Source organism: Rattus rattus, chromosome 5 (assembly GCF_011064425.1).
Source record: "Rattus rattus isolate New Zealand chromosome 5, Rrattus_CSIRO_v1, whole genome shotgun sequence".
Lineage (NCBI taxonomy): Eukaryota > Metazoa > Chordata > Mammalia > Rodentia > Muridae > Rattus > Rattus rattus.
Genome location: NC_046158.1, coordinates 70,263,807 through 70,275,688, shown reverse-complemented (window position 1 = coordinate 70,275,688; position 11,882 = coordinate 70,263,807).

Below are 11,882 nucleotides of genomic sequence, written 5' to 3'. Positions count from 1 at the left end.
GGCAAATGGATGGAACTAGAAAATATCATCCTGAGTGAGATAAACCACTGACAAAAAACACACATGATATGCACTCACTGATAAGTGGATATTAGCCCAAAAGTTCTAATTACCCAAGATAAAATCCACAGACCACATGAAGCTCAAGAAGGACAACCAAAGTGCTCATGCTTCAGCCCGTCCTTAAAAGGGGAAACAAAAATACTCATAGGAGGGGATACAGAGACAAAGTTTAGAGCAGAGACTGAAGGAATGGCCATTCAGAGGCTGCCCCATATAGGGACTCAGCCCATATATATATATATATATATATATATATATATATATATATATATATATATATATATATATCTCCACCAAACCTAGACAACAATGATGAAGCCAAGATGTACATACTGACAGGAGCCTGGTATAGCTGTCTCCTGAGAGGCTAGCCAGAGCATGACAAATACAGGGGCAAGTGCTAGCATCCAACCATTGAAGTTAGAACAGGGTCCCTGTTAGAAGAATTGGAGAAAGGATTGAATGAGCTGAAGGGGCTTGCAATCCTGTAAGAACAACAATACCAACCAACCAGAGCTCCCAGGAAGTAAAGCACTACCCACAGACTACACATGGACTGACCCATGGCTGCAGGTGCAAATGTAACAGAGGACAGCCTTGTTGGGCACCAAGGGGAGGAGAAGCTCTTGGTCCTGCCAAGGCTAGACCCCTCAGTGTAGAGGAGGGTCAGGGCAGGGAGGTGGGAAGGGGGGTTGTTGTGGAAGGGGAAAGGATAGGAGGATTATGGAGTGGAAACTGGGAAAGAGTATAACATTTGAAATATAAGTAAAAAATATTTAAAAAAAGGTCTCCCAATGGCCATATAGAATAATCAATACTAATTGTAGTAAACCATTAAAATTATATAATAAAATACAAATCTCTTTGTACTAATCAAATAAAGAATGGGAAGATAAATAAAATCTAAAATGTAATACTAAAGTTTACTGAAATAAAAAATATTAAATATACATGACTACAATCAGAAGACAAATAAATTCATAATTATCATCCCATATAAAATACAATTCCAAAATGGTCAAGAATTAGCACACACCCAGATATGAGAGAAAAGCAAGTCAGGAACAGCCTTTCCGTCTTTGGAACAGAAAAATTTACATATATGTAAATCAATATGAATACTTTTCCAGCCTATAGTAATTTCTTTGAACAATATCGAATTACAACATTTTGTGTTTGAAAAACAAAATGCCTTTATTAAGAGATAAAAATAAAACTCAGTAAATTCATAACACCTAAGCTTCCTGTCTGGATTTGGTGTGGAATTGAACTCAATTCTGATTCATCCATGGCACAAAAGGCAATATACTCTCCTGGTGCCCCAAGTTTCCTGTTAGTCAAGTGAGTTGATAGTTTTTGAGTTGTATTCTCAATCACTCTTTATGGCTGACTACTCATTTCATAAGTTTAAGAAAAAAATATTTAGATCCACACTGGTGGCCATTAATTCATTCTTCTACATCTATTGTAGGTTTAGCTACCTCTGTGACTATGTCTTTTCTTCTAGTTAGATGCTGAATTATGTCTAACTACTCAAATTATTCAAAATCCTGCAGCTCCATCTTTATTGAACCACTTTTATAAATAAAGAACATAAAGTTTATGTTCTTTGCAGATATCTTCACCCAGTTATACAGGAGACTATTTGAATAAGATGAAGTACGAAGAACTGTTTTGTATATGAAAAGCAACACTTACAAAATCTTATAACTGTGTAGCATTTACATATTACTTATGAGAATACAATAAGTAAATGAAGCTGAGGATGGATATATTTTTTTTACAGGGACTCTAATAAACTTTTCCTTGAAACAGGTGGAGAAGAGGAATGTGACTGAATGTGGTTGTCCACAGAACCAAACACAGAAAATTTTATTTTCTGTGGTTTGCTCATTTACATAGTCTGTATGGTCAGAAATTAGCTTGTTCTGTCCACCATTACAATGTTGATTGTTAGTGTTCCCTCTGTAATCTGCCTTTTCTATTTTTCCCTTATTAATAACTATTTTCTCTTTTCTATTAATAACCTTAAATTGATTTTAGATTCACTACATGAAAAAAAAAACTATGCAATGCCATGAATACATGACCCAAGTCCTTGGAGAGCTTTTTTTTTTTTTTTTTTTTTTTCCAGCTGTTGAAGTTTTATTTCAGATTGTGATGGTTTATGTTTGGTATTTGACCATCTGCAATCTTTGCTTTATGCAACCATTATGAACCAATCAATAATAACCTGTCAGAGGGAGTGTCATGAAATCATAAGGTTCCTGTTCATTATTGATTTACTTTTCTGTATTGCTAATATCATAGATTACTAGATATTTGATTTTAACCCTTTACTTAATCTGGTCTGCACTGATACTACATTCTGTGGTTTGTGTTGCTACCAACATTTTATTTATCTGTCTATTAATAGATAGACTTCTCCTGGCTCCTACATAGTTATCCTGTGCTGAAATTCATAGAGCAGAGTGGAGGAACAAAGCCATCTCCTCTTGTGTCTTACACATCACAGTGGTAATTTCATTCTTTCTGCCTATGTAATTGTATATACGAGTCCTAAACTATTTTATCTATTGATAAGTTGTCATATTTTACACAATAAAGACTCTCATGCTAACCCTTTAATCTATACATTGAGAAAATATCAAATGAAAGATGACATTAGGGAATTGTTCAATGAAAAATGCATCCAGAAGATAAATAAATATATTTCTATTCACATCAGAAAAGGATTATATGGAGCCACAATGCAGCTTGGGATGGGACCCTTCTAGTCTCCATCTGTGTTGAGAGCTAAGGCTGTCCCACAGTTCTTCAAATGCAAAGCCTGATCCAGAGAGCAGGTCTGCCAGGAGTGCTCTCATTCTTAAGCCCACAGATGGGACCCCACTTTCTATCCACTGACTATCTAAAGAAAGATCCTCGTGGAGCACATGGGGTACTAGAAATGCAAAACAGCCTAGAACTGTACACTTCCACTCTCCATCTGTGTCCAAAGCTAAAGCTTTTCCACAGCTCTTCAGACCCAAAACCTGCCTGCAGAGAGCTAGAAAGCCTGGAGAGTTCTCACTCCTAATCAAACAGGTGGGGCCCACTTTCGCTACACTGATTGTCCAAGGAGAGACCTACAGAAAGCACACAGACAGGACAAGCCCTTCATGTCTAGATTTGTGCCCAGAGCTAAGGCTGTCCCTCAGCCCTGCAGATTCAAAACCTGGCAAAAGAGAACATGTTACCGAGGATCTCTCTCAATCCTAAGGTCACAGGCTCAAAAGCAAAGTCCCACAGGAGGGACAAGCTCCAGTCAGAAACAGCAAGGCCAACTAACATCAGAGATAACCAGATGGCAAGAGGCAAGCTCAAGAAACTAGGCCACAGAAACCAAGACTAACTGGCATCACCAAAACCAAGTTCTCCCTTCACAGCAAATACTGGACATCCCAATACACCAGAAAAGCAATATTGAAATTTAAAATCACAACTCATGATTATAATAGAGGACTTTAAGGAGGATATAAATAAGTTTCTTAAAAGTACAGGACAACACAGGTAAATAACTAGAAGCTCTTAAAGAGGAAATACAAAAATCCCTTAAAGAGTTAGAGGAAAGCACAACCAAACAGGTGAAGTAATTGAACAAAACTATCCAGTATCTACACATAGAAATAGAAACAATAAAAAAAAAAATCACAATAGGAGACAACTCTGGAGATAAAAAAAAAAAAAAAAAAAAAAAAAACTATGAAAGAGATCAGAAGTGATAGACACAGGCATCACTAAGAAAATACAAGAGGTTGAAGAGAGAATTTCAGAAGATGCCAGAGAATTGATACAACAGTCAAAGAAAATAGAAAAAGCATATAAAGTTCCAACCCAAAACATCCAGGAGATCCAGGAAACAATGAGAAAATCAAACTTAAGAATAATAGGAATAAAAGAGAATGAATATTCCCAAATAAAAGGGCCAGTAAATATCTTCAACAAAATTATAGAAGAAAACTTCCATAACCTAAAGAAAGTGATGCCCATTATAATACAAGAATCTTACAGAGCTCTAAACACATTGGAGCAGAAAATAAATTCCTCCCATCACATAATACTCAAAACTCCAAACATTCAAAACAAAGAAAGAATATTAAAAGAAGAAGGAAAAAAGGTCAAGAAACATACAAAGGCAGGCCTATCAGAATTATACCACACTTCTCAACAGAAGCTATGAAATCTAGAAGATCTTTGGAAGATGACAAATGAGAGACAAATGTCAGCCCAGGGTACTATATCCAGCAAAACTCTCAACTACAATAGATGGAGAAAATAAGATATTCTGTGACAAAACCAAATTTACACAATATCTTTCCACAAATTCAGCCCAACAATGGATAATAAATCAAAAATTCTAACACAAACAGGGAAACTACACCCTAGAAAAAGCAAGAAAGTAATCATCTCTCAATCAATCCAAAAGAAGATAGCCACACAACCATAATTCTACCTTTTGAAACAAAATAAAAAAGAAACAAAAAACACTATTCCTTAATATCTCATAACATCAATGGACTCAAATCCCCAATAAAAAGACATAGACTAACAGACTGGATCTCTAAACAAAACCCAGCATATTGCTTCATACAATAAACACATTTCAGTAACAAAGACAGACACTTCCTAAAAGTAAAGGCTGGAAAAAAAAAAAACTTTTCAAGAAAAGTCCCAAGAAACAAGCTGGAGTAGCCATTCTAATATTGAATAAAACATACTTTCAACCAAAATTATCAAAATACATAAGGAAGGACTTTTATACTCATCAAAGGAAAAGTCTACCAAGATGAATTCTCAATTCTGAACATCTGTGCTTCAAATATAAGCACACTCACTTTTATAAAAGAAATTTTACTAAAGCTCTAAACATACATTCTTCCTTACCCAATAATAGAGGGAGATGTCGACACCCCTCTCATCAATGGAGAGATCATGGAAATAGAAAATAAACAGAGATACAGTGAAACTAACAGACGTTAAAACCAAATGGACATAACAAATATCTATAGAAAATTTCATCCTAAAAAAAGAACATACCTTCTTCTCAGTACCTCATCATACCTTCTCCAAAATTGACCATACAGTCAGTCCCAAAACAGGCTTCAACAGATACAAAAAAATTTGAAAAAATCCCATGCATCCTATCAGAGCTCCATGGATTAAGGCTGGTCTTCAATAAAAACAAAAGCAACAGAAAGTTAACATTCACATGAAATCTGAATAAGGTTCTGCTCAAAGACAACTTGGTCAAGGAAGAAATAAATAAAGTAAAGACTTTTTAGAATTTAATGAAAATGATGGTACAACAAACCCAAACTAATGCATCACAATGAAGGAAGTGTTAAGAGGAAAACTCAGAGTTCTGAGTGCCACTAAAAAGAAACTAGAGAAATCATACACTAACAGGTTGACAGCACAACTGAAAACTCTTGAACAAAAAGAAGAAAATACAATCAGAGGACTTTGATGGCAGGAAATACTTAAACGCAGAGCTAAAAACAACAAAATAGAAAGAAAAAGAAGTATACAAAGAATCAACAAAACCAGGAGTTGGTTCTTGGAGGAATTCAACAAGATAATAAACCTTTAGCTAGATTAAGCAGGAGACACCGAGCATGTATCCAAATAAACAAAATCAAAAATTAAAAGGGAGCCATAGTAACAGAAACCGTGGAAATTCAGAAAATTATCAGTTCCTACTACAAAAGCTAATACTCAGCAAAACTGAAAAATCTGGAGGAAATGGACAATTTTTTAAACAGATACAAGGTATCAAAAGTTATATCAGGATCAGATAAACCATCTAAATACTCCAACAACACCTAAAAAGATAGAAGCAGTCAAAAAAATCTCCCAATCAAAGAAAGTCCAGGATAAGATGGGTTTCATGCAGAATTCATTCAGAAATTTAAAAAAGACCTAATACCGATATACTTCAAACTATTCCACAATATTGAAAAAGAAGAAACACTACTCTATTTGCTATTTTAAGCCACAATTACACTATACCTAAACCACACAAAGACATTAAAAAGAAAGAGAACTTCAGGCCAGTTTCCCTTATGACTATTGATACAAAATTATACAATTAAGTTCTAGCAAATCGAATCTAAGAACACATTAAACCATTCCTTCACCATAATCAAGTAGACTTCATCCCAGTGATGCAAAGATGGATCAATATAAAGAAATCCATCAATATAATCCACTATATAATCAAACTTAAAGAAAAAACACTTGATCATCTTATTAGATGCTAAGAAATTATTTGACATAATTCAGCAACTCTTGATAATAAAAGTCTTGGAACAATCAGGAATTCAAGGCTTATACCTGAATATAGCAAAATCAATGTACTGCAAACCAGTAGCCAACATCAAACAAATGGAGAGCAACTTGAACAATTCAACTAAAATCAGGGACTAGAAAAGACTGCCTACTCTCTCCTTACCTATTCAATAAAGTACTTGAAGTCCTAGACAGAGCAATTAGACAACAAAAAGTGGTCTAAGAGATACAAATTGGAAAAGAGGTCAAAATATTACAATTTGCAGGTATTATGCTACAGTTAAATGGCCCCAAAAATACTTCTAGATAACTCATACAACTGATAAACAACTTCAGCAAAGTGGTTGGATATAAAATTAACTCAAACAAATTGGTAGCTTTCCTCTACTCAAAGGATAAACAGGCTGAGAAAGAAATTAGGGAAAGCACCCTCTTCAAAATTGCCACAAATATTATAAAGTATTTTGGTGTGGCTCAAAGCAAGCAAGTGAAAGATCTTTATGAGAGGAACTTCAACTCTGAAGAAAGAAATCAAAGATGATCTCAAAAGCTGGAAAGATCTCCCATACTCATGGTTCGGCAGGATTAATATAGTAAAAATGAATGTCTTGCTGAGAGCAATCTACAGATTCAATTCAATCCTCATCCAAAGCCCAACCAATTCTTCATAGAGATAGAAAGTGCATTTTGCAAATTCATTTGGGATAACAAAAATCACAGGATAACGAAAACTATTCTCAACAATAAAAACTTATGGCGGAATCACCATCCCTGCCGTCAAGTTGTATTATAGAGCAATCGTGATTAAAAACTGCATGGTATTGGTACAGATACAGGCACATAAATCAATGGAATAAAATTGAAGACTCAGAAATGAACCCACACGTGTATTGTCATTTGATCTTTGGCATGGAGCTAAATGGTGCTGATTCACCTGGATGTAGAAGAATGAAAACTGACCCATTCTTATCTCCTTGTATATAGCTGAAGTCCAAGTGGATCAAAGACCATCACATAAACCCAGCTACACTAAAAGTAATAGGAGAGTGGGGAAGAGCCTCGAACATACAGGGGAAAATTTCCTGAACAGAATACCAATGGCTTACACTCTAAGATCAAGAATCTCCAAACTGGACCTCAAAAAAACTGAAAAGCATCTGTAAGGCAAATGACTCTGTCAATAGAAAAAACAACAATCAACAGACTGTGAAAAACTCTTTACAAGTCCAATAGAGGAATAATATCTAATATATACAAAGACCAGAAGAAGTTAGACTCAAGAGAATCAAATAATCCTATTAAAATATTGGGTACAGAGCTGAGCAAAAATTCTTAACAAAGGAGTACTGAATGGCTGAGAATCACCTAAAACTGTTCAACATCCTTAGTCATAAGGAAAATGCAAATCAAAACAACTGTCACAGCAGTCAGAATGGCTAAGGTCAAAAACTCATGTGACAACAGATGGTGGAGAAAGAGGAACACTCCTCCATTGTTGGTGGGATTGCAAGCTGGTACAACCACTCTGGAAATCATTCTGGCAGTTCCTCTGAAATGTGGATATAATACTACCAAAGGACTCAACTATTCTTCACCTGGCTATACACCCAAAAGATGCTCAACATACAACAAAACACATGCTCTACTATGTTCATAGCAACCATATATATATGTTGTGTGTTTGAGTGTGTGTGTGTGTGTGTGTGTGTGTGTATGGAAAATATCATCCTGAGTGAGGTAATCCAGTCACAAAAGAACACACATTGTGTATACTCACTGAATAGTAGTATTAGCCCAAAAGCTTGGAATACCTAGAAAAAAATTCACAAATTATATGAAGCTCAAGAAGAAGGAAGACTGAAACGTGGGAAGGGAGAACAAAATGCTCATGGGAGGAAATATAGGAACAGAGCTCCCCTGGACTAAGCCACCAACCAATGTGTGCTGTTGCAAGGGCCCATGGCTCCTGCCTCATAAGTAGTGGAGAATGACATTGTCCAGCATTAATAGGAGAAAAAACCCTTTGTCTGCTGAATACTTGTTTTCCCAAAGTAGGGAATGCCAGGGCGTTGAGATGGAAGTGTGTTTGTGGTTGTGGAAGCATAGTCATAGAATCAGGGGAAGTGGGAAGAGGTATAGGAGAGTGGGAAAAGGAGATAGCATTTGAAATGTAAATACATAAAATACCCTGTTGTTGTTTGCCCAGAAGTTATCTGTATTTTGATGCTAATTCCACTGCTCCAAGGACAGCTGCCTAGTCTCATACTCAGGAATCAGGTGACTGGACCAGAACCTTTCCCCCATTGATTTGTAAAGTACAGGTGAGGAGCAGGTACAGGATAGAAGGAGGCCTGTCATTGGAGGAGAAGGAAGGATGGGTGGGAGAGAAGTTTGAAGGAAGAGGAGGAGACAAAGAGAGAGGAAGAGACAGCAGGGAGAGAGTGGCTGAGAGCCTTGGCAGGACAAGATGGCAGGTGATGTTCAGATTCTGCTCTGTGTATTTACAGGTTGTTATTAATGTTCTCAAGGAATGGATAGTACCGGGCTTTGTATGTTTAAGTGGGCAATTATGTCTTACCAATTGGATCTAAGATTATTGTGTTGTATGTTCTTTTATGTGAGGGTTTGAGTGTAGGAACGCATGCGGCTGAGATGTGTTTCTGCCAAGATATCTAGCAGATATCTTGGGACACCGCGGTGTGGACCTAGCGGGGTATAAGACAATGATACTTTATTTATTTTTATATTTTTACAACAACAGATGGTGCCCAACAATACCCAAGAAAAATAAAATTTAAAAAACAGACAAAACCAACCAAAACAAGAAAGAGTGATAATAGAAACATTCATGGTCCATTCTCTCAGTCACAAACTTTCTCAATATTTTTATGATTATGTCTTCTGAGCTCTGCAAGGTTAAGTTGTAAGGTTTACCTGAAAAAATATCATTAATATTTCTAATTCATTGATCCATAAATCCCTACTTAACTGTCTTTAGTTGAGGAATGATCAGTGTTTCTAATTAACACACTGTGCATTGTTAATGTGGATTTAATGTAGCGCAAAATTGCTAAGTGGTGATCAGACATGTTCCTGATTAAATTAAACAAATTATGAAGTACTTTTAGTGTAGTGCACATGGGTCAATACTGTATCCATAGAGTCGTGCTTGGAGTGTAGTTATTGTTAAGGTCATAGGAATTATTCAAATGATAAATTTTCTTTAAGCTTTGCAAATTGTATCTTTCATTTGAGATTATAATATAAATCATTTCCTTCTTCCCTTTCCTCCCTACAAACTACTGATTCTCAACCTGCAGGTTGTAACCCCCACTGGATTCACATATCAGATATCCTTTGTATCAGAATTTTCATTTTCATTTGTAACTAACAAAATTACATTTATAGAGTATCAATAAGATATCTTGGGGGTCCAGGTTAATTGAGACTGCTGGTCCTTCTACAGGATTGCCCTCCTCCTCAGCTAGGAAGCATACTGAAAAGACCTCCGGAGAGGACCTTTCCCTCAGGAGAAGACCCCCAAGCGCCCAATGACCGAACCGAGGCCACTCGGATGCAATCAGCAAGAGGGTTTATTGGAAAACACAGGTACCTGCGGGCACACAGTCTCTTCGGAGGACTTGCACGCCCAGCAGCTCCAGCATGGGACTTTTATAGGGTTTGGGGAAGCAGGCGGGCGTAAAAAGCAGATGCATAATTCACGGGATTGGTGGATTTAAGCGAGGCATATAGACATGTTCACATATGATTGGTTATTTCACAAGATGAGGTAATAAGGTATTTACACACACATTGGCAGGTTTGAATCATATTGAATGAGGTTGTAACATGGTAAAAAAAATGCGTGCGGGCTGGGGCGTCCTGAATGTCGGGGGGGCTAGGGACTTATCCCTTCCTGCCAGATCCAGTACTCCTAGTCTGTTCTGTATTCCTTTCCTTTTATGGTCTGTTAGTTTTAACAGTGACTCGGCCCTAGGTATCTGGGCGTGCCTGGGCTCATTCAAGCCTGTTGCAGCTCTGAGTTAAGACTCATGGGGTGGGTCTTTCACATACACCACCTGAATTGATGCCTACAGCACATATAAAGCAGAGGACTCCCAGGTCTGGATTCAGTCAGAGAAGATGCATGTAACCCTCAAGAGACTGGAGGCCCCAGGAAGTTTAGAGGTCTGGAGGGTTGGGTGGGGTGGGGACATCATGGTTGAGACTGGAAAGGGGATTGTGGGGGTTATGGAATGTGGAACAGTCAAGGGATGGACCATGAGGCGAATGAAATCTGGAGTCTAAAAAAAAATACATACATACATACATACATACATACATACATACATACATACATACATCAACTAGAATAATTTTATGTTGGGGACCACCACAACCTGAGGAACTATATTAAAAGATCTCTGTATTAAAAAGTTTGAGAATCACTGTTCCACACTGTTCCATCTTCGTTCTTTCTCAAATGCATTGCTTTGCTTTACCGTATTGTCTACTAGGATCATGGCCCCAGAGCATACCTTGTAGCATCCAAGGAAAATGTAGCTATGTCCTTCAGGAAGTCAAGGCTGTAAGGAATCACTAGCTGAGTTACTTTATAAACTTTTTTAATATCTGTTGTAATAATCCATTTTCCTGATTTTTGTTTATAGCAAACACATAAGAACTCAATGGCCTGGTAGACTCTTCTATATGTTGGGCCTTCAGATGTACTTTTACCAATTGCTCAAGTACTTGCAATTTTCCTTTTATTTTGTGACACTGTTCTTGCCATACAGGTTTGTTTGATAACCATTTTATTGGCAAAGCTGTGGGAATGTCAGAAGTGGTCCCTTTTATAAATTTGAAAAATCAATCTCTGCGTTGTCCTGTTTTTGGATCATGGGCACACCTTGTGATTTTTCTCAATCACCTGGGTCAATATCTTTCCTAGGAGTATCTTCCCTACCACAAATAATTTTCTTATTAGCTTTCCCTGGAATTGCAGGAATGTTAGTTTGCATACCCTATTGTTGTAAAAATCCCTTCTCCATAAATTTATGGGTGTCACCCTCATAAAGTTTCAATGTTCTTGTTCGACCTTCTAGTCCCACACAGTTAATCCATTAGATACTTTGTTTTATACCTGATATTTTACCAATTCCTATATACTGTTTTTAAATCCTATGAAGTGGCCAATCTTGATTCCAATACTTTTAAGAAGGAATAGGCAAATGGATGGAACTAGAAAATATCATCCTGAGTGAGGTAATCCAGTCACAAATGAACACACATGGTATGTACTCACTGATAAATAGGTATTAGCCCAAAAATTTGGAATAACCAAGATATAATTCACAGACCACATGAAGTTAAAGAAGAAGGAAGACCAAAGTGTGGATGCTTCACATCTACTTCGAAAGAGGAAAAAAAATATTCACAGGAGGAAATATGAAGACAAAGTATGGAGCAGGGACTGAAGGAAAGGCCAT